This window comes from Anopheles coustani, chromosome 2 (genome assembly GCF_943734705.1).
Source record: "Anopheles coustani chromosome 2, idAnoCousDA_361_x.2, whole genome shotgun sequence".
Classification (NCBI taxonomy): domain Eukaryota; kingdom Metazoa; phylum Arthropoda; class Insecta; order Diptera; family Culicidae; genus Anopheles; species Anopheles coustani.
Genome location: NC_071289.1, coordinates 42,324,704 through 42,350,401, shown reverse-complemented (window position 1 = coordinate 42,350,401; position 25,698 = coordinate 42,324,704). Strand labels below are relative to the sequence as shown.

The window sequence follows — 25,698 nt, the reverse complement described above, 5'->3', positions numbered from 1 at the left end:
CAGCTGTAAGTGCATAAAAACGCCTTGCTTATTCATTTGTCACAAAGAGACCGCTTACCTCTTTGAAACATAAGATCGGAAAATGATTCATTTATCTTGCCTTTGTTAATGGTATTTAGCAATCAGGTTGTTGAGGTAGGTTTTATTGCAACTAGAGTTGTCGTAAATACAACTTTTCCTACCTTTCCAGCCTTCGGCGAAGCGGGTTTACCAACATTACCTAACGGCTGTCAAAATCAATTAAAATCTCATTTCTTCCATTTCCCAACCATCTTCCAGCGAGGCGGCTCCTTTGCAGCTACTGTACATTTTCCAATCACCTAATGTGCAAATGTGTCTACGGGCTTTGCAAATGGCATCGGATCAATTTTCTCCACTGCGCCAACAGATGATCATTTGGCTAAAAAGAAAAAGAATGTCGGTTGCGCCCGAGCACATCCATCACTCTCGGTTTGCCTTCGGTGTGGCGCAAGAAGGATCGCGAAAAAGGTGAAATTGATTTTAATGCTAATTCTTTGCCGACCTCCGACAAATTGACGATGACAGCGGCGCGCAGTCAAAGTTGGGAGTTGTGCACCGAATTGTGCAGCCATTTTTTCCCACACGCGAAGCCGATTTGCGTGCATCTTCGACCTTTGCGCGTTTGGCTGCAGTGCAGCGGACAACAACGGCATTCGTCGGTTGCTGTGGAAAGCCGTTGTCGGACGGTTCTGAGCATTCGACACCTTAGCAACGGGCTCCCCGGTGTGGAACCGGTTATTTCTCTATTACTTCGCCTAGAACTGATCCTCCGCTCTACGGTTGCATCATTAGCTGGAAGGAAAAATCTTTGTTCTCCGGGAAGGCGGTCAGTGGGAGGGCAACATTGCACCCATGTTGCGAACCCACCCACACCCACACACACACACACGAGGTCGAGCCGTGATCGAAGGTGATCCTGATCATTTTGCCACAAATCTCGTTCCGTTTCTTTTTGGCGGAGGCGTATCGTCGTGGCCACTTCGAACCCAAAAATCGGGCACCATTTAGTATTTTTTTCTCGTTCAGAAAGATCTTTTCGCGTTAATCAACGATCGTCCATTCTAACGCCGAAAGGAGGGTCCCTCCTGGTAGCTTCCGAAGGCGTTCAACGCTTATGTCGTATTTGGCGGCTAAGAAAACAAAAGTTTCTTATAACCGTTTCATTTTACGAGGGCGTATTTCATTGCATCACTTGTGAACCGATGGCAGAAAAACGTCACACTTGGTTGTGGGTGTGGGTCGTACACTTTTATGTGTAGAACTGGCAATATTTTTGTTGCAAGAACTAATAAGGAGAAGCCATACTTAGTAGCTATCATCATAACTTTGATTTCGTACTTGAGTGGATTTTTTTTAGTTAATAGATGGCAAAGAAGCATCTTTCAAAGGCAATACAATACATTCTTTTTCCATTTATATATTCCTAACACGATCGTGTTTCCTATCAAACACTATCAGTAATATGTTTAAAGGATAAAATTTCTACAACAAAGTTAAATAAGTTTATCTAGAATATTTTCGTAGAGTTAAGAGGAATTTAATCGTTTCCTAAGGCGAAATTGTAATTTAAAAAAATACTCCTTAGTTCTTTATCTTGTCTCTCCAAAATAATCATACTTCGGCGTGTTGTTTGAAAGGATGAACAAACAGTGCACTTTGTATATTTAAACCGCACAAACCTGTCATCATTTGCCGAGTCGATTGTATTTACTTATCATTTGCTAAGCAGTTAGATAAAGCTGTAAATAACCGTCGAGATCCCATGGTTATCGGGTGGCATCCCCCCAGAAGCCTCGGGCGGATGATTAAGATGGTCGTGAAGGAACCGTTTCTGATTACCAGTTGACCCTGCTTACGGGCGTGCGTGATTGCCGCATGTTTTTGTCATGCATACATTAAAACATGCATTGCTGGTCTCAGCTCACAAGTCACTTTTGAACATTTCAAGTGTCATCAACGGCTCGTTCAATGCAAATCATGCGTAGCCGGCAAAGTGCTAAAGACGGGAAGTTTATTTTCCACCCGGTATTGTGGCTTATGCAAATTGTTTCTTCTTCTCCTCCCCCCTTCCTTCCCTTCGTTGCTTGGAGTGAGCGGGTGTTCCGTCTTCACGACACCTTTTGTGCAGTGTTCTCGTGAGAATGGCCATGGGAGACGGGATGCAGCATATCATCTGGTGGGCTTTTTAACGCACTGTGATTATCCGGAGATTTTTTTTTTGTTCATTTTCGCACAATTTGTTCGGTTTGGCAAACCCCAAAACCACTCGCTCACCCACCACCAATGATACCATCAAATCAAGTGGAAGCAGCGTGCTGTTAGGTGCGTGGCGCGCAAAGTTATACAACGCAATCGCGCAATGGCACGCAAATCAACGTGCGTCTCTCGCCGATGTTCCTAAGACATTGCTTTGTAGTTTTTTTTTCTGTATTTCCCAAAGCCTTTTGGAGACATGAACGTGGGTCCGTGATCTGCCAGCGAGAGTATTAACCATCTCTGCAGCCCTTCGACCCTGTGCTTAACTCCTTACAAAAAGTAAACTCTCTCCACTACGCGACTGGTTTTTTCTCTCGCTGATCCATGCTAGAGGTTCGTCCGAAATTCGGCAAACTTTGTTCACACGGGAAATTAAACGCTTCATCGATCCGCGACCAATCACCGTTTCAGTGCGGCTTTTTGATGGTTTGCGCATCTTTCTAGAGGGGGAAAAAATACCGACAGTCGATCGCGGTACCGTTGATCGGACGTGACGAGCTGGGTGGAAACATTAATTTGTCTCATGCGAGATTTTTCACAGCCCCGGGAGACCGACTGGCGATCTGCTTTTTCCGAGCGGTGCCGTGAAAATTCACCGTAAACTATGTGTAGGTAGCATCTTTTTTAAATTTATTATTACAACACGGCATGAGTAGTATAAACGTACTCTAAATCCTGCTAGCTTGTTCAAAACTTTGAGTTCCTTTCGTACGCTTTATTTCGCGAACTCAATATGGTGTTTTCAAGAAAGAGAGCATTTCAATTTTGGGACAATTTGTTCTTCCCTACATTTCCGTTTTCCGCTTCCGGAATACCATCAATTCCCTTTCATATGCTTCGAATGATGCATTGGGTTCCCATTGCTTCCCCGAAACATGTTTGATAATTTGTCAATCATCAACACATTATTAGCGCGCATCCGACCCTTTCTCCTAGCCCATGCAAACGATGGCTTAATTAGCGAAATTTAGCCGACAGAAGAAAGGGAAAACGGTACCGCGAATCTCTTCGGTTTGGTCGTTAACGTTTGGAAAGCTTCTTTCCGTTTAGGCGCGCTCGGCCTGATATTAATTTGTCCAAAACTGTGTTTACCCAACTTCAAAAAATCCCAAACCACACCCCTTTCTATTACAAAAGGTGGTTTGATTTGTCTGGGGGATGTAATAATAAATAAGCATTTCTTCCCCTTTGACACACTCACGAAAATGGGGCAGATCGTTCATTGATCGCGAGGTCCGATTGCAATATTTGTTTGAGGGAGTTGTAAAGTTTCATTCGGTAACGATGAAATTTCCATCCGTTCCCTCTCGTGTTGACGTTCGGTTGGGCTTTGCTTCGTGATTGAACAAACAAAACCATATAAGCATGGCCACAACCGACTCCCACGTTCGGTGATTGATTTTCTGTTGTGTCCCTTGGTCCACCCAGTTCTCCTCATTCATTTCATGTGCATCCAATTTTCCCTTTTAAACAGTTAATTTGAAAAAAAAACCCAACCTTCAGTATATGTCGATGCAGCAGCATCATCTCTACCTTCCCTGTCTGCAGACATACTCAGCTTCTCTCTAATGCACGAATTATTGTGCAACCGTGTGATGCCCTAAACCAACCAAGGTGCCACAGATGGCTGTGAGAGACTAATAGAAAATAAAAGGTGCACACAATGGTGCATTCTCTATGAGTGTGTGTGTATGTGGGTGGCAGACTGGCACAAGTAGGGCTCTAGGGGGGGAGGCGAGACGAAAAAGGTTAGATTGTGTGCTAGTTTTGATTGGCTTTCCCCACCTTTCGCCCCGGGCATCGCCCAAAAGGCCCTTCGTCTTCTCTTCGCCGATTCGATAATCGATTCGAGTGTCGGTGAGTGTCGCTCTAACGACCCCGGCTGTGCATGTGCAACTGCAACCACCCTGCACTTCGGCTGATCGTTCGGCTGGCGTTTGCCAATGAGGAGGAGGGCATACCAAACACCAAACAAAAATAAAAAAGGCTTTTCCAGCTCTTTTTCGGTCGGTGCATCTGCCATGTGTTACCATTTTCGAGCCATTCCTGAACACACGGAACGTAAAATGCCACCAACCACTTGCCGTTGGCATAGTTTTGCCTCGATCAAGCGCCAACCGGTGGTCTGGTTTAGTTTTGCACTCTCGGGAGTTCTATTGCTTCTGACTCTGAGCTGTGCCACGGTCGGAAGTTAAGGGCGGCTTGATTGAGGCTCGATTTCGAGCAGCATTTGTGCCATTCCCGCAACCCCTCCCCCCTCGTGGTGGCAGCTAAAGGTTAGGTGGGTGGGAAAAGGTTGCCGAGCTGACAGTGGCCAGCAAACCCAGAGCCCTGAGGGATCGCGGAAAAGTGTACGCGCGCGGACCATTCCGCGGGGATTCGATGTAAATTAAGTTATTTTATAAAAACACACAACTCGAAGCAATCGGTTTTGTGTTTTAATGCTTTCCATGCTAAACAAATGATGCAAAACGCTTAACTAAAACCACACCTTCTTTATTTTATTTTGACATTAAGTCAATCGTTTATTTTTGTATCATTTTATTTTATAATTTAAAAATTTCAATTATTTCCAATCAGCCCAAAAATACATCTTGCTATTTCATACGTACAACATAATATCTTGGTTTGGTAAATCGAAAAAAATAGATGGTTGGATTTAAGAGCAGTAAAGATGATTAAATCATTAACCTTCCTTTCGGCTTCGTTCCATGATCGTCAAAATAAATTAAAATATAATCATTCAGCTGAAAACGGGGTGGGGATATCATTTGCATTTCGGCCATCAAATTTGCAACTTGTTCATAAAACGAAATCGAATGATATTCCCGCACAGACTCTGCTAAAGTGTTGTCCACCGGGGGGTGAATGGTTAAAGCTCCCAGTACCACCTGAATAACTTGGCCTCTAAGATTCCCCACGGGAGAGAGCATTGAGCCAGCCTCGGCTCACAGATCGCTATCGTGTGCCAGCTCTGTTTTGGCGATCACCGAAACATAACGATTTGGGCGCGAGACAACTCCATCGGTGGTGCTGAAACATATAAAAAAGGCACCACCGGTCGCTGTATGCGCCTCTGAAAAGCGAGTGGGTGAGGTCATTTACAGAGGGTTGTTTTGCATAGCACAGCGAATGCAAAGAAACCCGAAGTGATCCAACGGCAGCGGGTTGGGATTGTTGCAACTACCGGTAAATTACTGTGAGAAAGTTTCCGTCCTGATCCGTCCGACAGCCACCCGAAAGCCTTGTGGAGCATAAGTCGGCTGTGTTGTTGGGCATAAGTCGGCCAACTGAATTCACCTGACAGTAACACACTCACAATACAACCATTTGTCTTGGGATTTTTGGGAAACGAAGGAAACTTACGGGCTCAACAAAAACAAAACCGACCCAAACGAAAAAAAAACCGCCGACATGCATAAAGGGCGAGGGATGATGTTGAAACGCGTTTCTCGGTCAGGTCCCCGTATGTCTCGCGGTGTTGGCATCTTATTTAGTGACCGCCCACCACCGGGAGATGTCGGCGGACGGCCAGAACGCCCAGGCCGATTTGTTGGCGGGTTTTAGGCTGGTATTCAAATTGTTCACACCACCGTTGCACGGCGCGATATGAACACGTTCCCTCGATTAATCATTTCTAACTGTTACGCCTAGTCGCAGTGTCTGCTGGGGGAGCGAACTGTATTGGGACATTTATTCGAGCTTTTAGCGGTTCGAGCGACACCGAAGAGTTAAAATGTCAAGCTGTGACAAACGCTAAAAGAAGAAGTAAAAACATCATCAAACATTTATTCTTACCCTATCGGTTCGCGTTTTCCATTCGGGGCGGATCACTCGGTCGATCTTATTTATATTTCGGCCTAAAAAAAGACTTTCTACCCGCCGGCGAGGAGCATGGGGTGAGTGATAAATTTTATCACCTCGTTCCAAGAATAACAACTAATTTATTCAAATCCCACCGGGGCCCCACGAAGATCATGCTACGAAATGGGGCAAACCGGTTAAGGATGTTGTTGGTTGGGTGTTGTCTCCTCCAAACTTTCAGAATTTTCCATACCCAACGATCAGTTCAAGAAGAAGAATCGAAAGAAAAACGGAGCCTTTGAAACTGAAATCCTTGGAAAGAGAAGTTGTTGGAATTTTAAAAGCGGGCAGTGTGCAGAAAAGTGCCTCGCTGATAACTGATTAAGCGCCAGACTATGGCCTTTAAAATTAAACAGCAACCTTGAACAGGCACAACGAACTGTGGTATACCAGTTGATTTACACTAAACTTTACACCAAACAAAAAATCAGCAGATCATTTGAGAGTCAAACAGAACTGAAAAATGGGTTGGCTTATTTTTAAGAATTTTAACCAAACAAATTTGCATACCTGGAAGTGCTCCGATGCAGTTTTATGAAGGAAGATCGGGTTTTTAGTGGTTTCTTGTTGAAGATGCAGGTTGGTGCATTTAAATTAAGCTTGTTTATGAATATTTGCTTGCTGCAGAACGCCTACCTGGAAGAAAGAAAAGAAAAAAACTGAGTTGTAATTAAACTGATCGATCGTACAGCTCCCTGTCGCCCACTTTTTATCAATATCTATATAAGAAACATCCACAACACTTAGCTGTCAGTGTAGAATTGCAACTTTATGACTCGTTTTGCATTCTCGGGGACACTTCGCCATCAAGAACCACACCTCAAAAACAACCTGTCACAGCGCAGAAGATCGTCTCCACTGTGTTCGGATGGCACGGATCCACTGGATAGAGCTACATCCAACCCTGCGATGCTTCTAACTCGACAACTCGCGTATGCGCGATCAGCATCCCACCACGGTAAAGTGCAGACAGTCGAGGCAAGAGTCATCGCGAAAGGGCAGAGGTCTTTATTCCGAGCGATACCCATCTGGACATGGTTTTACATCGATGGGATTCCGCGGTTCTGCAAGTCTGTCTAACGTACGACGGAGCAGCAATGGGGTTCTTCCACACCATGGGATAATGGTGTTGACAAGTTAGATAGCCTCTCGCAAGCTATGGTTACAGCATTGGCATTTTCTTCCAGATAAGATGGATTAAACGTTAAGCGTGGCGTTTTCTACGGACACGAATAGTTGCGATACTATTTCGCAAAAGAAGATGCATCGCATTGCCTCGTGGTGATCATAAGAGTTTACTTAAAATCTGAGACTGAGTGTTCTGGATGGCTGAACGTTTTCTTTGCCTAACATCAACCTATTTTTCTTTTTGATACTAGACTAGTGATAACAAGAAGTACTTATGGAAGTAACAAGACTTTTCGTTTTTTACGACAAGTATATCCGAGAATGTCGTATATTTTGTGTAAAAAACGATGAAACGATAGTTTTTGAAGTTCTATAACTTTGCTCTTGCTTAACTCTGGAAACTGAATTTAAAGTAAACGAAAACATTTTTTTACATATTTTGCTACATTTTTAATTATTTTCTAACCACGTCTACGACTAACAATAAACTACAAAAAATAAAACAAAAGTACTTACGTTTGATACCTTAAGAATTTGGATATGCTTTAGATAGTTTATATTATTCTTTAGTTTCGGTTTTCATTCCAATTATGCTAAACATAGAACTAGTTACAGTAGTTTGATTACAAACATTGAACCATTCTTTTACAAAACGTAAGTATTTTCGCGAAAACAAAACGGTAACATTAACGTTTTCCAACTATTTATGTCCTCTTCGCAAAAAGCATTGTAAGAAGCTGGGACTTTCAGGAACGAACCTTACACATACCCGGGTATGCGGTCTTAGACATTACAGTATCTACAGAAGTGCTTCTTTCCATACCGTTTTAACTTCACCTATGTTAGTTGAAGTAATTCCGAAAATATCTCGTTTCCCTCCCAACAATTGGCTGCACCTGTAACTTTCGCGTCCGGACACAAGGAAGCTTGGGAAAAGGTGGTCGTCTTGTGCCGGATGTGGACCGAACCCTCGTCGGAAACTCACCATCGATCAAATACGCCTTCCCCCACGCCTCGCGCTTAAGTAAATGAACCCTTGGGCCAAAAAAAACCAGGAGACAACCCTTGCCAGTCAGCAAACCCCAACGATCCAATTTCTGGCCTCAAAAATGACCAAACCGAGCGTACAATCCTTTCCTCATCGCCCGAGACCCGTCGTCGAATGTTGGGGTGGTCAAGCTTAACTTTCGAAAAAAAAACACTGTTTATGCGTTCATTTGCGCTATCTGTGGCTTCTTTTTCCTTTATGAGCTCTCCTTTTTCTTCAGCTGCCTTCGTCGTTGTTGGTTCGGTTTCGGAAATTCATGCGTGAAAGCGAAAGTTCCGCACATATTTTTATCGAGCGCTGGCACTGGCGGGCGCAAACACAATCGATTGCGGAACAATCAACAGCGATCACGACTACGGGCGCCGGTGGTGGTGACGATCGCGAGGTTTGGGTACACGCACCGACTCTTATGTGTCCCGCTCCGTGAATCACGATCCAACGCACGAAAGCTTTGTATGATTTCGGAGCATCATTTTTGTATTTTTCGTGTCCATTGACGGTGTGTTGCGGGTGGACGGCAAGCAAGTTAACACCTCGAGAAACGGTTGCCTTCCCGTTTCACGCATCTTACCTCAACCTTAGCTGAATCGTGCGATTTACTCGTTCAGTTTCGTGCAAAACCGCGAGGATGCATTTCACGGAAGCTTTCCTTCGGGCCCTTTGTTGGCTTTGTGGGGACCAAAATTGGGTATGGAAAAGAAATTCAACGACCGGCCAACAATAAAGACGTGCACATATTCGTGAGTGTGTCACCTTCGCGGGCTCATCAAAAATTCTGCACTCATCATCCAATAACGCTCCCGCCGGTTGTTGCAAAAGCCCACCACCCCCTACCTAAATCCGCTTATGGTCGTCTATTGTCTCTAACGTTATGCTTTGTTTTTTATTTACAAACCTCCCTTTCTCGCCGCCTTCTTTCCTGCGATCAGTTTATGGGATAGGAATGCCTATCAATGGCAGAAAACATGTTTTCCAAGCGAGCATAAAATAATCTTTATGTTTCCTTTTTTTTCACTGCGCGATCACGTCCAAAGTGTCTTCGTGTGGTGGATTGTTGTCAAATGTCTTTATGGGACCGTTTGTTTTATTGCTTGAGGCAGGCCACAGACCTCGAGATTATACCATTGGGAAGGTAAGGATTGTGCGTATTTTAGCATCACCGGTGTCCATTGTGCACGAAAAAACAAATGACTACAAGCGGCTCGAGATTAAATCGGCCGTTATGTTTCTGGGACAGAGAGAGATCGGATGAAGCGAAATGTTTGCTCGTAGCGAGATAACATAAATAACGCCGTTTCGGAGTGCGAAGAAATTGTTAATAAAGGCTTGTACGTTGTGATAAATTTACTTGTGGTTTATTTTCAGGACGAATTTTACCTGAATTTCTCGCTCAAAAATGATTACCATCGATTTGGACTTGATGGTGGAATATTTATTGTGTTTCCTTGGTAAAGTTCATACAAATGCCTTCTGTTAAAGCTACCTTTGTAGAAACGATCTGAAAACGACGTGCCCAGATAAATATCGATGGCAAGGGTCGCTGCCGTGATCACTTCCGGCCATTCGCTTGCACGAAAGATGCGAACACGTAGAATAACGTGTTGCGCTTAAAGTGACGGTCTCGAACTCACCCCATCCGTCCGCCCTCTGTCGGACCTTGCAAAGAAAAGGGTATTAAAACAAACCCTGCCATAATCCACACACAAACAGTGAGACCTCCTCCCCGGTCGTCAGTAGGTTCCCTTTCGCGTGTTCGATACACGTCATGTTTTCTTAATGTCAAGGATTCGTCGGTCCGGGAGCAGTCGTCAGTTTATTTTTTCCTCAATTCAACTCTTTCAATCGGCACGTGGTGGAATAAAAGCGCCGGTAGGTTTGATCAATCGATAGATTGATCCGATCCATTCCGTTGCCGTTTGGTTTGCATGCAGCTGATGCGCCGTGTGGTTAAATGCATCCGGAATCCGATTCCGCTCGAAACCTCACCAATATTGAGGTTAGCGATCGAGCCATCGATTCCACCCCAAAACGGTAACGGCATGGGGGTTTTGTCTTTTTATTGGTTCTTTTGCTGATCAAGGTCGAGTGCCAGTTTGCGGGTTCGTTTAGCTTTTTGTATTATTTCATCTCGACATCGTGTTCGTCCCAACAGGATGTGCTCTCCAACAAACCCTGGGGGTGTTGCTGTAGTGTGCCACCAAAATTAATTCCAAATTAAGGAAACACTCATCATGCGCTTGCCCTTCACGTGATCGCGCAAAAATGATGGATCGTTTTTCTCACAGTGGTATTAAACGAATCTTCAGTAATATAGCCTCAAGTAGCTTTTTTTTATTCTTCCACGCACATCCGGTAGCACAGTTACACTGCGGGCCCATCCCCTGAAGGCATTTCGTCGAAGGAATGGTAATTTGTTAACGTTGACCAAAATGTGGGCAATGGAAAGTCGTTTGTCTTTACGTTTAAGTTTTGCAATGTGTCACACTTATCATCGACATTTCAAATGTTAAGGTTTTTCAGCAATCTCCGGAATCGTTGTGCCTTTTTTCGCTTTGCATACCACAAGGATTACTGATAGACATTCACTTTCTTATTGTTTATATGTGCTTCGAAAGGAAACTTTTTTTAGATATAAGAGCACAGTTGCCTCAACATGAAGGAATAAATTGTCTTTAAAAGATAAATCACTTGACAAGGGAGATGATAAAATAGGGACATTAAATGGATTCTGTGCGGAACTTGGGTTCGTTTTTTTCCCTCTCTCCTCGTTGTTTCATTATTGTTTAATAATCAATCAACGTGTCCGTTAGTCCATCCAAAGAGCATTAATCAACTTGTTACTCCTCTAACGGGCTGCTCTCCAGAGAAATGTTTACGGTACAAAACGGATTTCCCCCCTCATCGAGGCACATCTAATGTGTAAGTGTTTTTTACCCCCATTTTTTCTATCTCCTCCTGCTTAAACAGAACGAACAAAAACCCGTTCGAAGCCTCATTTGAATTTACCTCGTCGTGCATTCGGGTTGCATCAGTTTACTGTTCCTTTTTTGTGTTTTCTTAACGATCACCTTTGTGGAGATTAGTTTAATTTCTTAATTAAATCGGTCACATTTGAAGATGTGTCTAGCACACACGACGGTGATGGTGAGTAAGAGCTAATCTAAACGATCGGATTCGACCTGGATTCGGGCCGGGTGAAGCATCAATTAAAGATTCTTCTCCAATTAATTCGAAGGCGGAGGACGGAGGCGTCCGGAGGTCGTCCTACCCCCGGGGGGAATCGGACTTCCATAAAGGGTTCGGCCCGACCAGGCGTAGATGTCAAAAAAGGGGTAACAAAGTAATAACAAAATTGAAACCTTCGCCTGGAAACCTTCGCGGGGAAAGATGGTGGGACCCCATTTTCGTGTGAATAATTGAAAAATAAACCATCCGATTGCAGCGACGATTTCCACCGGTGGAATCCGAAGAGAGAGGGTGTACTAAGGTGTTGCGTTGCAGCGTCCGCGACCTTGAGTGTAGACGCGGATCGGGCCCTCCGGGGTGTCGTCTCCGAGCCACGTTCACAAATTATGTGAACATCACAAAAGCCCAAGCCTAAATCCGCTACGCATGCTTAACGCCGCCAAACTAGCCGCCGCTCTAATCGAAAAGCCATTAAAAGAGACCCCATCGGGCTCGACACTTCGCACCGACAGTATCTCGGATGGATCTTGGCGGTTGGTGTTTTTACAAGAGACAGGGGAAAAAAATGAAGGCATGAAGAACAAAACGCTCCAAATGCCATGGCGAATGGTGGGCCAGCGGGGGGATCATCCAACGGATTATTGGCCAGCACCGGAGCTCCGGGTTTTTGGACATCGTTAACTCTAAGCGGCGGGGAGGAAAAAACCCAACGACATCCACCGATCGCCGTGTGAATGCGAGTGATCTTAAATTGATTGGATGATCGTTGAAAAGCAACGCATTTAACAGTAACACAATCTGCCTGTACCAATTTTCCAGCGGGCCTAACCGGTGAAGGGATTGTAATCTTTTAAAAGGTAACATCGGATTTTGAGTAGCGAGTTCTGGGTAGCGATTTTTAAATGGCCAGTGCAACCACACCAACCTTCAATGTCTTAAAGGGCACGAGGGTTTTTGGCAAAAGTCGAAACAACATAAATAAATACACAGTACACCGGACAAAAGCATTCGGGAGCGTTCCAAAAGCCATTTAGTGTGTTTTTTCTTCTCGAACACGCAACGGGCAGTTTAACGGTGACCACTTCGGTAATCACTTGTGTATTTGCCCTTGCCTTACGGGGATCATCTTTTGAGTGACCAAAATGACTCGTTTGTAAATTACCAGATGGAATTCACTCGCGGGCCAGAAGGTCGGTCGTAATGAGTTTTTCTGTCAACAAAAGCATTCCTTTGATGGAAAAGTCGCGATGGATGAAAAACGAAATTAATTTTTATATTTATTGTCTGGAACTTTTGGGCATGGCTATATGGGGGCTTTTTTTAATAAAATTTTCGGGATGGTTTTGTAATTTCCAGGCCAGCCTTGCGCTAACATGGCCAACGTTAATGAAAGAGGTTTGTTTTAGTTTGTTTGTCCCAACATTTCAAATCATGACGCTAATCGATGCTGCTCGCGTGTTGCAATAGCTCAAGCATAGATTTTGGTAATGTCTTTTAATAACAATATTTATCACAATGCGTTACAACATATTTTCAACGTCCAGTCGTTGCTATCTTTACCACGGTTTTACTTTCCATTTGCCATTTTTCTCGTAACTTTTAGGCAACTTTTGAGTGGCTGTTCCTGTTTCCGGTGGTCGCGTTTTATGACGTGAACCCGGTAATTGTTCTGTTACGTTAACGGAACCGCCAGCCTCGCCCAACATACGGTTGTCTCTGCAGTGCATGCCAATTGGACCCATCCTTTAGTTAAGCGGCTTATGGCCGGAAAGCGAAGGGCCTCTTGTCTGCTGGATTTTTGTCGGCCGTCTCATCGTTGTTCATTGCGTTGTCAACTGCCATGAACGTGTAAAGGGCCATCTTTCCGCCCAGGGCGTTGCAGAAACAAATGTGACCCAACACGGTTTCGCAACGCATGTCAAATCCAGCGGTGTTTGCAGAAGCGCTTCCATCATTCTTTTTGTGTATCGCGGATCCTCGGACGAAACCCCGCGAGCCTCGCCGTTAGATTGATTTCCTGCAATTATCTGAACTATTTAATAGCACAGAGTTGAGCACGGAGGGCGCCCGATTATTGTCCGAGGGTTTCCATCCGAGGGCAAGCGAAGGTAAAAACTTTTACCGCGCTGCAAAAGTTGGCGATCTTTACTCTTGGCGCCCAGGGAAAATCTTTCTTTATCTCGGCGCACTAGCTCTTCCAATTGATGCAAACGGATTGCTTCAAAAGCGCATAAGGCTAGTTTTTCCAGTCGGCGCCCCGAACGAACACATCCCTTTCTAGCCCTGGGCTACCGAAGGTTGCATGTGGCGCTTTGTTACTGGCTCGAGAGCGGTATTTTCTTTTCCTTGTCGGTAAGTAAATTGGCTGCAGCAGTCAATTTTTCGAACCCGGGGTACGATTGCTGTAGTTTTTCTTTTGTTTAAAATTTTCCGCCACGAGCTGCAGTCCAGCTTTACATTCGCCACCCTACCACCACGGACCACGGTGGCAATTACGGTGCAGTTCGTGTGGCCAGTGGCACATGGGTGCACAAATGAAGGACAAATCGTTTGCATTCGAATGGCCGGGAAATTATTCCGGGAGGCGGTAGAATGATCGGTACATGAAAGGTATGGAAACTAAAGGAGGAAAGTGTTGTGCATGACAAAGAAGAGAAAATGATGAAATTAGTCTATCAATAAACGCCTTGAGCGTTCTGAAGGGAATTGTATACTTCCTGCCGACAATTTTAAGCTTTTCGTGGTTTTAAACTGATCTCGTGTACTAACACTACTACTATCGGGATTTACTACTGCAACCAGTCATAACAACTGATGTTTTGCATGAATCATTCCCAATTATGATTTAATCATTTATGTTTTAATACGTTTTGAGGGTTTCCTCCATAGACATTTTATCTATTTTGGATGTTGCATCAGAATTTAATATCGTTATACATTTAATAAGTTAATCGGCAGGGAGGTATGAGAAAAATCTAATAACCGTATTTTAATTATTCTCACAGGCGAGGTTAAATAAACCTGTTCTTTATTGTCTGCTCATTGCTCTGCAAGCTATTAACTGGCTTATCAGATCCTTGATCTGCTGGAATCAGCTGGCCAAATGAGGGTATCAGTTGCCCCTTTTCATCATCTCGTACCTCGTGCCTTACACTCAAGCCTGTTTACTCACGGGGGCCCGTTGCTCGTCAGAACCCCGAGTGACGCAACGCATTGTCTAATCGGGAATGGAAGCTAGCACATCTGTCAAATTGACTGGTCTAAATAAAAACGGAATAGCCCAAACAAACATTTTAAATTTACATAAACATACAATTTTGTAGTCTTATATGTTGTATTCGGTAGTTGATGATACACACAAATGACAACCACAATGATAGAAGCAAGCTTAGGATCATTCAATCGAAACACAAAACTCCCGTCAAGCTTGATCACTTTTTAAGGTCAAAAAAGCGTCTCCAAAGTGTCGTCTCCCTCCTGGAAACGTCTGCGCGGCAGATGTTCCCAACGACAGAGAGAAGGGAAAAATTCGAACGGAAAATAATAATCCGATCGATGCATTCGTTCGAGCTTCAGCCGTTGCACCGTTGGAAGCACAAATCCAATCCGCTAATTAGAGCACAACAACCACGTGGAAACCCATCCTACCTCATAGCCGGATTAAATCGGGAGGAGGCTACTGCTGGCAGAACCTCCCCGTCTTCCTTCAACCTATGCGACCGTTAACGGGGGCAGCATTATGCAAACATAATTCGTTCGCTTTGCTTCAGCTTAACGCGGGCGCGCGCACCCGATTCCCGTAGTTCCCACCGTAATGCTCTGGCACGGGGTAGAAGGTCCGTAATCAAAGCATAAACTTAAATAAGTAGCGTCGACCCACGGTATGCGCAGCATTAAGGCTTCTGGCGCTGGCTTCCTCGGTGCCAACCAAACAGCTGACGATGGTCGCACTGTAAGATCTCCACCTCCATCACGTGACTCCAACCCAGAAGTGGGGGATGATCGACGGTGTTGTGGATGAAGGTTGTTTTTTGTTTGTTTTATGCGAGGGAAGCAAATCGAGTAACATCATTATCCATCCATCGGCATCGAACAAAGCGGCCCGGTCTAATATCTGGGCTAAGCAAATTGTACGATTCGGGAGCATATTTCTCGTGTCGATACAGTCAGTTGCAAGACAGTTCGTTTTTTTTTATTACTATTAGTTCACCTCTTTGTCACCCGACAAAAGCTGCGTCCCCATCGCCTCCAACTTTGGCTAATGATTTAATTTATTTCCAGCTCTTTGAATCCCGCTTGTTGTGCTGTTTTTCTTCAACCTACTCCCAATTGACGGCTTCCTTGGCGCGACGAAACGGTTTTTGTTGTTTTGGTATGGTGCGCCGCTGGTTATTATTCGTATTAACAGCGTGTCCTGCCTGCCGGCAACGTTCTTGTAGCCGGGCTCATTCATCGTGATCGATTTTTTCGTGCAACTTCCCTCAGACTCCCCGTCTTGGCGACGCGTCTTCGAAGCACGAACGCAATGCTCTACTTCTTTGACGCTCACTGTCGCGTGCTTTGTTTGTTCGAACAAACTCAAAATGAATGGCGGGTTTTTTTCTGCAAGTCTTTTGCTTTTTCTATAACGATCGTGAGGAGGTTTTTTATATTACATCTTTTAGGCTGAGACTTTTTTTTCGTAGCGCCTTGCTAGTTAAACAGAAGAGTTTTCCCGCGACGGAGGTTATGGTTCGGAAGCCATAAACCGAAGGGAGGAACATAAAATTGTGTCAGTAAATTAAAGGAAAAAAAAGCCGATACTGGTCGATCAATGGTTCGGTACATTTCTAGGAGTCATTTGCCCCTTTTTTCACTCGTTTTCGCATATTGACATTTAAAGCCAACGCTATTTCTTTATGCTTATTTTTTCTGGCTTGGTCAATTTGTTTCTTCATTATGTTATTTACGATAAGATAAATAGTGAACTCGGCGATTTGTTACATCAACCACTAGCCCAGTCAGCAGTATGATCTCATATTTCTTGTTCTTCATTTTGTTCGCCAGGCCATATTTAAAAGCACATCATCAAACAAGCATAAAAATAACCCATTGATCATGCTTCCATCGGCAAGCCAATGAAAAATTATGCAGTCCAAATTTATTCTAATCCAGATGATACAATATTCACCGAACATAAATCAACCAAACAAACACGGTACAGTTCGTGATCGCTGGCTTCGTAACTTATCGGTTCGAATTCGTTATTCACTGTTCCTTGATGAATTCACCTCTCCGATCCGTTACAAACGAGAAGCGGGGGGAGAAAATCGTTTATCAAAAGTAAAATCCTCAAGTGCAAATGAAGTGCCTCTCTTTCTCCACGGTTCGGGGTGATCTATTTTGGGCGATACTGCACAATTCCATACGCTACATACGCCGGAGGAAGGCGCGAATTTTCTTCTGCGTGCAGTTTCAGTTTGAATAATCATTTAATTTCGCCTACGCCTACGGAACACGGGGGAAAAGAAAAGTACCACCCCTACTGGGAGTGACTCGCGAACCGTGTAATGCACCTGCGTGCATCGCCGGCGCCGTCGTTAGTTGTGGAGGCAACATCAAAACCCCCGGGGCTGTGTATTTCTCCGAAGAAAGAAGCCCCACCGAAGGTGATGTGCTTCAGCATACGAAGAAAGTGAAACTACAAGCATCGTTGCGCCCCGGCTTCGGTCTGTCTGCGGATGGATGATGATAAAAATAAATAAATGGCTCGCTAAATCTCGCACTCATCCACGGCCGATCCTGGGAAAGAAAATTTACCAACCCCCCTCGCCGCCGCCACCACAAAATTGGTCTTTTGGGTGTTGCGGAGAGGTTTTGTGAGGGATGCTGGACAGGAGGTTGGACCGTTGTGGACTGCTGTCCAGCAATTCATGTGAGCGAGTTTTGGTGCTCATTTGCCGAATTCCGTTCGGAAGGTGATTTTTTACCCATATCAATACCAAGGCCAGCTTATACTTTAAAGGTGCTTGGTTCACTTTCTTTCGAAACATTTGCATCGCTGTTTCTTTGTGTGAACTGGCTGTTTCGCTCTTGTTTGCTTTTATTCGAGTGCTCGAACGGTCGCGATTTCGATACCGGCAAACGAAACCGGTCCGGAACCGGCTGCGGGTTGTCGTCGAAAATCTGTAACACAAAGTCAAACATACACAGACACACGCGATCACCGGTAGATACAGAAAGTGAAATGAGTGGAAAAAGGATAAAACCGGCACTGCAAATATCACCCGGTCATGGAAAAATAATGCTCCACCTTTCGCTCCACCAATGGGGTGTACAGCTTTCCTCCCGTCTGTCGTATTGCCATCGGCGATCGCGAGATCGCGGCCAGAGCAATGATCCCAAAGTGAATCGAACGCGTTCCGAGCCCGGTTTGCCCAACGTCGCCCCCTGTGAGCACCCACTTTTGTTAGCAACTTTCTTCTAGGAGCATAAGTGATAAAAACCCAGCGTGCTCTGATGCTCCACTGCTCCACCGGACGTCCCAACACCGGCTGATGGTCGAAATTGATTTGAAAACGCAAAATCAAGCCCACCATTTGGTCTCCCCCTGTCGAGCCTTTTCTTCGAGTTGAATGAAATCGATCAACAAATCGATCGTTTATCAATCAAAAGCTTAAGGCGTCGCTCCACGAAGCACACATTCCCACGTCTCACCTCGTTGGGTGGTTTCCGGGGAGGGGTGAGGATTGAATTTGGAAGTGTAACTTTGGACGTTTTAATTCCAACACCGGTTTGGTCGAGTTAGGGTCCTGAGGTCTTCATGGAATGTAGGTTTAGAGATTAACTTATTCAAATTACTGGTTTTATATTTGAGAACAAAATAGAAAACCTCATCAAACCTACAGGAATATTGAAAGTGGTACTTGACATTTTTAAGTATGTATGGTCTTATGTCAAAGATCTGTCTTTTCAAGTCATGTATTATCACATTAAATGATCCCGCAACTGCTTGGTTGATCGGTGACGGCCCTCTACCGGATGTTGGATGTAGGTTCCTATCCATTCGATGATTTGACTGGTTTGTACGTCGGAAGACTCTTACCCCATGCCGGAAACCGTCGAACGGACACGGTCTTAACAAGCACAATTGGATCAAACGAATATCACTTAATTCCTCCGAGTATTTTTCCCACCAGCACAACTACTTCACGAAACCAGTCTTAGCTTACGTTTGTTTCTTTTTTATGTATTCACGATAAAGATACTTTAAACACATGACAAAAGATTCTTATTTATGATTGCCTAAAGATTACCATTTTCTTTGTGGTAATGCATTGACAACAGGCCTGTTTATTGTAAAATCAGCGACTATCGCTCCGTAGCTTTTATTTCATTTTATTATTTTTTGTAAAGTTTTCTGAAAAGAATTCAATTTATATTGTTGTAAAAATTAAGAGAGATATGTCGGAGAAAGGCATTTAAAATGTTTCATAACAAATAAAATGAACCATAGGGAGGGAAGAAGAAGTGCATAATAGTTGCAAACACGAAACCGAATCATAAAGATGATATTTGGTTGTAAACATGATGCAAACAATCAGTGCTTCAATTATTATATTGGTATGATTTTCACAAAACGTGACAAACCACTCATAGAAGTGATTTACCAAATGAGGTACTGTAATTTCCTCTCCGCCAAACACACCATGCCATCTTTTGACCACACCTAAACCTAAACCATTGGAGTTTGGCCACCCGCGCACACATAATTTATAGGGTTGAGCTTTAAAGTTTCAATTATAATGCTAATTGTACCCGAACAACCTTTGCGCTGCCTCCTCTCGTGGCAGCCTCACTTCGAAGGCGGTGGTGTTGATGAATTGCACGACCCATAAACAACCGTCCACCGTGTCGTGGATGCGTTAAAACCATGCTCACTGGGTACTCACTAAACGTCACGCCGAAAGTGAAAACAAAATACAGCACCAACACGGCAAAACAAAAAATAACCAAACCCACGATGCTGATTTTCCATTTTTTGTTTTTAACTTAACGGAAAACGAAATGAAAAACGTGCACCTCCAGCTACTCCCGCGGCTCAGCCCCTGGCGCCTCTTTGTCATGGGAAAAACACCTCCCGAAATGGCCAAACAAACATGAGCTTGAATGAGTAATTTAAATTTGCCACTGCGCTTAACGACGCACGCTGCTGCTGCGGCATTTTGGAGGTTATGTAATTCGGAAACGCTCATAAATTATGCACCAGGTTCGGGGCCCCCGACACCCGGGCCTGACTAGACCGCCTCCTGGCGTGCCAATTCCCACTCAATTTCCCCCTTGCCAGGGGAAAATCTACTGAAGAACAGAAGCCAGAATTGGCCGGAAAGTCAGCTGTGTTGTTGTTGTTGTTGTAGACACAGAATAGAAATTATGCCATTAAGAACAAAACGCTCATGCTTAAGCTTCGCAAGGGTGAGAGTTCATTGTTCATGTAATTAAATTCTCCTAGTGAATTTTTTTGGGTCACATTTCGTCACATTTCACACATTTCCATGATGCAATCGGTTCTGTTCACGGTGTCTGTGCGCTTTTTTTAATTTGTGCTTTCAGGTAATTTCCCCAAAGATGCTAATAAAATTGACATCACGTGGCTAATCGGTGTTCGCTTTTCCTTTCTTCCACAATGTTTGGCATAATGTGTTTCTTTTGCTTCTGACATTGGGGGTTTTTGGCGGCACGCATTGTTTGCACACGACCGGTTCCCCGAGTGTTCCATCTGTATGCTAATTGAAACGCGATCACTATGTGCAGTTTCCATTTTAATAGTGTCTGCAGTTTTGCTTCAGCGCGACGCTAACCAATTCGTCTCGTTGAGGTGTGATTTAATGCACTTTTATGTGCGGTTGTTTTTTTTTGCAAAACAACCCCCAAACGAAATCAACTATCAGCCGAAACTATGTTAATGTGTCTCGTTTTGTGCATGTAGTTTCGAAAGCCCATTGCAAATATTCAAATGCTTTGTTTTGGGAGGCACAATAATAGTACAAATAAAAACAGAAAAGAAAATCGATTTTAAGATAAAAAAGGGATTAACTTTTTCCGACTCTCATTATTCCTTGGTTTGGATCATTTTTGACAGTATTTTAGTATTGTTTGAATTTGAAGTTCGAGTCTACTTTTTAAATTGTAAATTAAAGTGTGTTGGTTTTAGTTGTCTGATTTAGTGTGCGTAGTATATCCTATGTGGATTAAGATTCAATATAAAAATCAGGATTTTACAAAATACGCTAAAGATTGTGTAAAACTTCCTTACAATAGTTTAAGCTATAACAAGTCTTAAAATGAAATATTGTAATCGAGCAAACATTCATCAAGTACTTCAATATGTTACTTAAGGAATACTAAAAAGATTTCATAGCGCTTACATTCTGGTTGCGGAGATAAAAATTAAAGAATACTCATCCAGGGGCAAAATACACTAGCCTTTGAGGGGCAGAATGCACTGTAAATGTTAAATAGTTTAAATTCATTACAATAAAACCAATTTTAATTTGCAATTGGTAGCACATTTAACTAAATTCCTTGCCATAGTTTACGTTGTTTTGAAATTGCTCAAAAAGGTACTAACAAAATACGAATGTCCCGATAACTAGCTCTAATAAAAAAATTAGCAGTGTGCGTTCTACCCCACTACTTGGGGCCTTTTGTTCTACAAAATTACTTTTTAAAATTTTTATTTTAATAACAATATGACAGTAGAAGAGAAGGTGGAGAATTGATCTGTGATAATTTGGATGATTTTTCTTAAGTGGATTGCGAGAAATAAAAGTTTTGCGCTGAAGGGGTTCATGTTGCCTCACACAACCTTAGTAATGAAGATTAGTAGATTAATTTTAACATTTTCATAATGTTTTTCATCCTCGTTTCAAAAGTCAATCTTGCCAAATTGATTATGCTGGTTTGCAACCAATAGTTTCAAACACGTTTTATAATTATCTCGATTTATCGCACTTAGCACGTTCCTTTCGAAACTACCGATCGAGCGCTCTGATCCCAATCGAGTGTAGTCAAGTCAGTTTACAAACAACCTGCTCGAAGTTTTCACTCTAGAAAAGAACTACGTGTCCAGCGGCTAGAATAATCGGTACACCCGTTGCACCGCCAGATGCACCTACACTCCTCAGGGTCACAGCAGCAACCTTTCATCGTCCACCAGCAACCGACCAGTCCCTTACTTGGTGCCGGTTTGCTGTGCGTGCCTGCGAGACGAATATCGTACGCCTTATTAAAGGCGAAGGCGAAGAACCAAACCACCCTCCAGAACTGGTGTGACCACCGTGCTTCTTTACATACATGTGTGTTCGTGTGTGTGTGTATGAGTTTACTGCAGAATCAAGGTTAGTAGTTACAGTTGTTCTAGATGGCTGGGTAAGGTCCCGGAGCCGCTCGAACCAAGGGGCAGCGGACCCGGTTCTGTCTGGTAAATAAACTTTCCTGTTGCACGAGTCCGTTAAAGACCTTGTGCTACGGATGGCGTAGCGAATGGTTTATGTTTAAACCCGCCTCCTCCACATGGACTCAAGGTGTACGTGTCGGCCGGTAAAGGTTAGTCGGGGAAAAACTTCGTCCGGATTTCCTTTAACTCGTTTTTATCTAGCAGAATAGCAATGATTACATACTCGTTCCGAATTGAGTCACAATCCTTTTTCTTCCTCCAGAACTGGGCCAGTGAAGGTTGCGTAATAAACTCAGCGTACTGCAACGTCCGGTAGAAAGTAATCTTTAAAAAAAAAGCAATCCGAAGAAAAGGGACCGGTAATAAAACGTAGTGACTGACGATTTCAATAAACGGAATCGATTTCGATCGCTCGAACTCTCCGAAATAAAATCGATCGCATCCCTTTGGCGCCCTCGGTGGGAAAAAGGAAAACCTCCACCGTCCAGACAGTGGTTTGCTATGTTTGAAAAGATCGAACGATCGTGAGCATAACGCGTTCGAAACAACCTGTGGTGCGCGAAGGGAGCAAGGGTCGTGAATCTGGGGTAGACACATCATAAGATCTTTCTCTCGTTTACGATCCGCGCAATGGCTCAGAAGAAAAGGTGGGAGATCTCTACAAAGAGCGATCGTAATAATAAAAGAAATGGAAAGAAATACAAACAGGTTTTGCTTCAGACGGGCGCGCGCCTCTATTGACGTAACGTCATCGAAGCAGCCTCCGTGGAGCGCTGTTACCACTGATGGGGACCCGTTATGCAGGCAAGAACGAGCCCACGGGTGCCTCTATTTCTCCCCCAGAGAGAAGGTGTCCCAAGATCGAACGTCTTGCGATGCCGTTGCTGCTGTCTATCTTTACCTCTATGGTCGACGCCAGGTCGCACCTAAGAAGAACCAGCGTGTTCCAAGAACCCAAGAAAAAGAACTTCAGAGTTGACCCACAGTTCCGCGTCTGGGAGGCTCGACGTTCGCCCGCTCGCTGTGGGTCTCGCTTTCTGTGTGTCTTCGTTCGAAGACGGGCGTGACTTGGACAAGAAACATTTCCAACATTCCTTCTAGCCCGGAAAGACGTTAGGCGATGGGTTTTTGTGCGATGCGGCCTACGAACTCCGTTGAAGGGACACGCGGTTTTGCAGGAGACCCAGAGTTCACAAGTTGATTGAACTCTCGAAAGGTCCTTTTTGATGTTTCAAACTTCGCGCTTGCAGACGGAAAAACATCAGTTGAATTTAGCTTAGGCTGGGAGGTGTCGCCATGGAACTTGTACAAACCTTTATTTGCTTTTCCTCAACCAGGGCTGGTCGCTTATGCTCGATGAGCAAGCTCTCGGGCAGTCGAGAGGGCCACGTGAACTGGCTTAACACTGGTTTATCCTGAGGCTCCGAACAGTTTGCACGTTCAAATACCTTGCTCACACTCACTCAGCTTCTTTCTCCCTTTCGGCAAAATGTGTCTCAACTTGGTGGTAGGCTTGTCCCTCGGACTGCTTCCCGTTTCGCGGATCTCGGAACACCGGCGGAAATGAAACGGGTTTTGGGTGTTTTTTTCTCTTTGGACTCGTTTTTACGCTGCTGCTTTCGGTTTGCCTGCAAGCGTCTGGCGTATGCACAAATGCACTCGATTATATTTTCTTTCCTTTCCAGTTGTATCGTTATCGTGGCAGAGTCCCCTCGTAATGCACTTTCGAGTGCAAGTGGATGTTTTTTTGTGCTTATTTCGCGTCTGCTGGATTTTACGATTTTATTTATCACTGTAGCGTATGGTCGATTTCGCGTCTGCTTTCGCAGCCCGATATTGAACAACTGGACAACTCGAAAGATAAGGGCGACACTAATGCGCGATGTACTTGGGGAACCACCACGGACGGAACACAATAATTGATAGGAACGGCACGTAACCAACACAGTGAACAAACTGGCCAAGCAGAACACTTACTACTGATACTGTGGAGGCTCCGCACACAGAGAACGGGAAGCGATAGTGAGCTGAAGGGATGACAGACGACGGCAAAGATAGGTCACACGGAGCGGGGTCGTAAAACGGGAACGTTTATCAAACAGCCGCCGAAATAACGGCTTTTCGCAGCGTTTGCTGTTTTTGTTAGCACAGGGCAACTTCTATCGCGCATGCAAATTTGACGCGGGAAAAAGAACTGTAAGAAACCAACCGGACAGTGACTTCGATAAACCGCACGCGGGCACACGTTTCGTCCGTCTAGCGAACAACTTTTAATTCGTACGATTAATGTCTGATGTAAGCGTGATAAATTGTCTCAAATTGCGACCGGACAAACGGAGAACGGATAAACGGACACCGTTGTTGATGGTATTTTGAAAATCGCTTGTGTTGTGAACGCCAATCGCCAACTCCAAACCCGACCGTCACGATCGAGGGCTAAAGTCGAACTCCTGGCTCCACCGGACGATCGGAACGATCCGTCCCGGTCGAAACGATCGCGCGATCGTTTCCCCTCCATTTTGTGTCGCTCCGGACGAATGTTGCGCCGTTCCTCCACTGGAATTGTAGCAAAACAACGATCTGCGCGTGTTGCATGATATGTGTCCGTGTCCCGAGTGGTAAAATGTACTAATCACTGCTATAACAAAACCCGTGGTTTTAAATGTATAACACCGCCTGTTTGTTGAAAATTGTGTTATTGCGCAATTTTTAAATCAATTTGTGCATTCCATCAGTTGAAACTTATCTTTTCGTATGACCCACTTTTCCGAATACCATTTGAAGAAAAGCATTAAGCTAATCTATTTTGTGGCACTAACAAAAGAATTGTTAAAAAAATCTTAAATACAAAAAAAACTCTGATGAAACTAGGGTAGTTTTTAATAGAACACTTGGTTTAATAGCTGAGTAGACGAATGTTACTGAGAAGACAAGTAACAAAGAAATTTGTGATGAAAGCAAAAATGTTAATTGCGAAACTAGTAAAGATAACGATCTTTGAAGAGATGATTGTTTAAGGAAAACTAGTTTAAAGCTCTAACAGGTAAAACAGATACAGGTGGTGTTTTACAACAGTAATTTGATTAATTCGAAACTGCAGTACATCAAATAAATTATTTAGCGACATCAAAAATAATTTTACCATTTACTCAAAAACTGAACCAAATCTTATGTTGGTCATGTAGCAAGAGAACAACAAATGGAACTGGAATAACGCTGAACCATGAGCAACCGAAAAAAAAAACAAATTATATAACTTGCTTTCCTTTCTACTGCGAAATGAATTGCACAGTTTTATTCTTTTAAAAAATCTTGTTGCTTTAAACTGGTCATTTTTCGTGAAGGGTCACTTTGATACCACCACTTCGTGATTTGCTTTGGTTATTGCTTACAAATATTTTATGTTAACTCCGTCATTCTCAAACCTATGTAGGAGTAAGAAGTGGGACTCATCAAACTCAACCAAATCATTCATTGAACCGATATTAAATTTAAAGGAGCCTAGTTACGCATCTCGTTTACTTGCCTTTCTTTCTTCGCACCACGGTCCGACAGTTCGATGCAATTGCAAACTTTTACTGCCCACCGCCGCCAAGAATTAGTGGTTCCATTAGCATCATCATCATCTAATATCAGGTCTAAACATCCCCAGCAGCAGCATCGCTTCTTTGCGCTTGCGACAGAGAACAGTGGATTGACGGCTTTCGAGATGGGACCGCCCGAGGACGTGAACGTCATGCGGCATCTCTTGTTTCAA

General features: G+C 43.9%; 2 protein-coding genes across 3 annotated transcripts in view; one reads left to right on the top strand and one right to left on the bottom strand.

The window, feature by feature from the left end:
- Positions 1–23,933, bottom strand: part of LOC131266062 (alpha-N-acetylgalactosaminidase) — a 48,711-nt gene extending 24,778 nt beyond the window's left edge. The window contains exon 1 of the mRNA XM_058268412.1: positions 23,255–23,933. The gene's annotated coding sequence lies outside the window, so the exon portion shown is untranslated. The remainder of the gene's footprint in view (positions 1–23,254) is intronic.
- The window catches only part of LOC131266060 (6-phosphofructo-2-kinase/fructose-2,6-bisphosphatase-like), a 67,345-nt gene that overhangs the window by 31,700 nt on the left and 9,947 nt on the right, over positions 1–25,698 (top strand). The window lies entirely within an intron of this gene.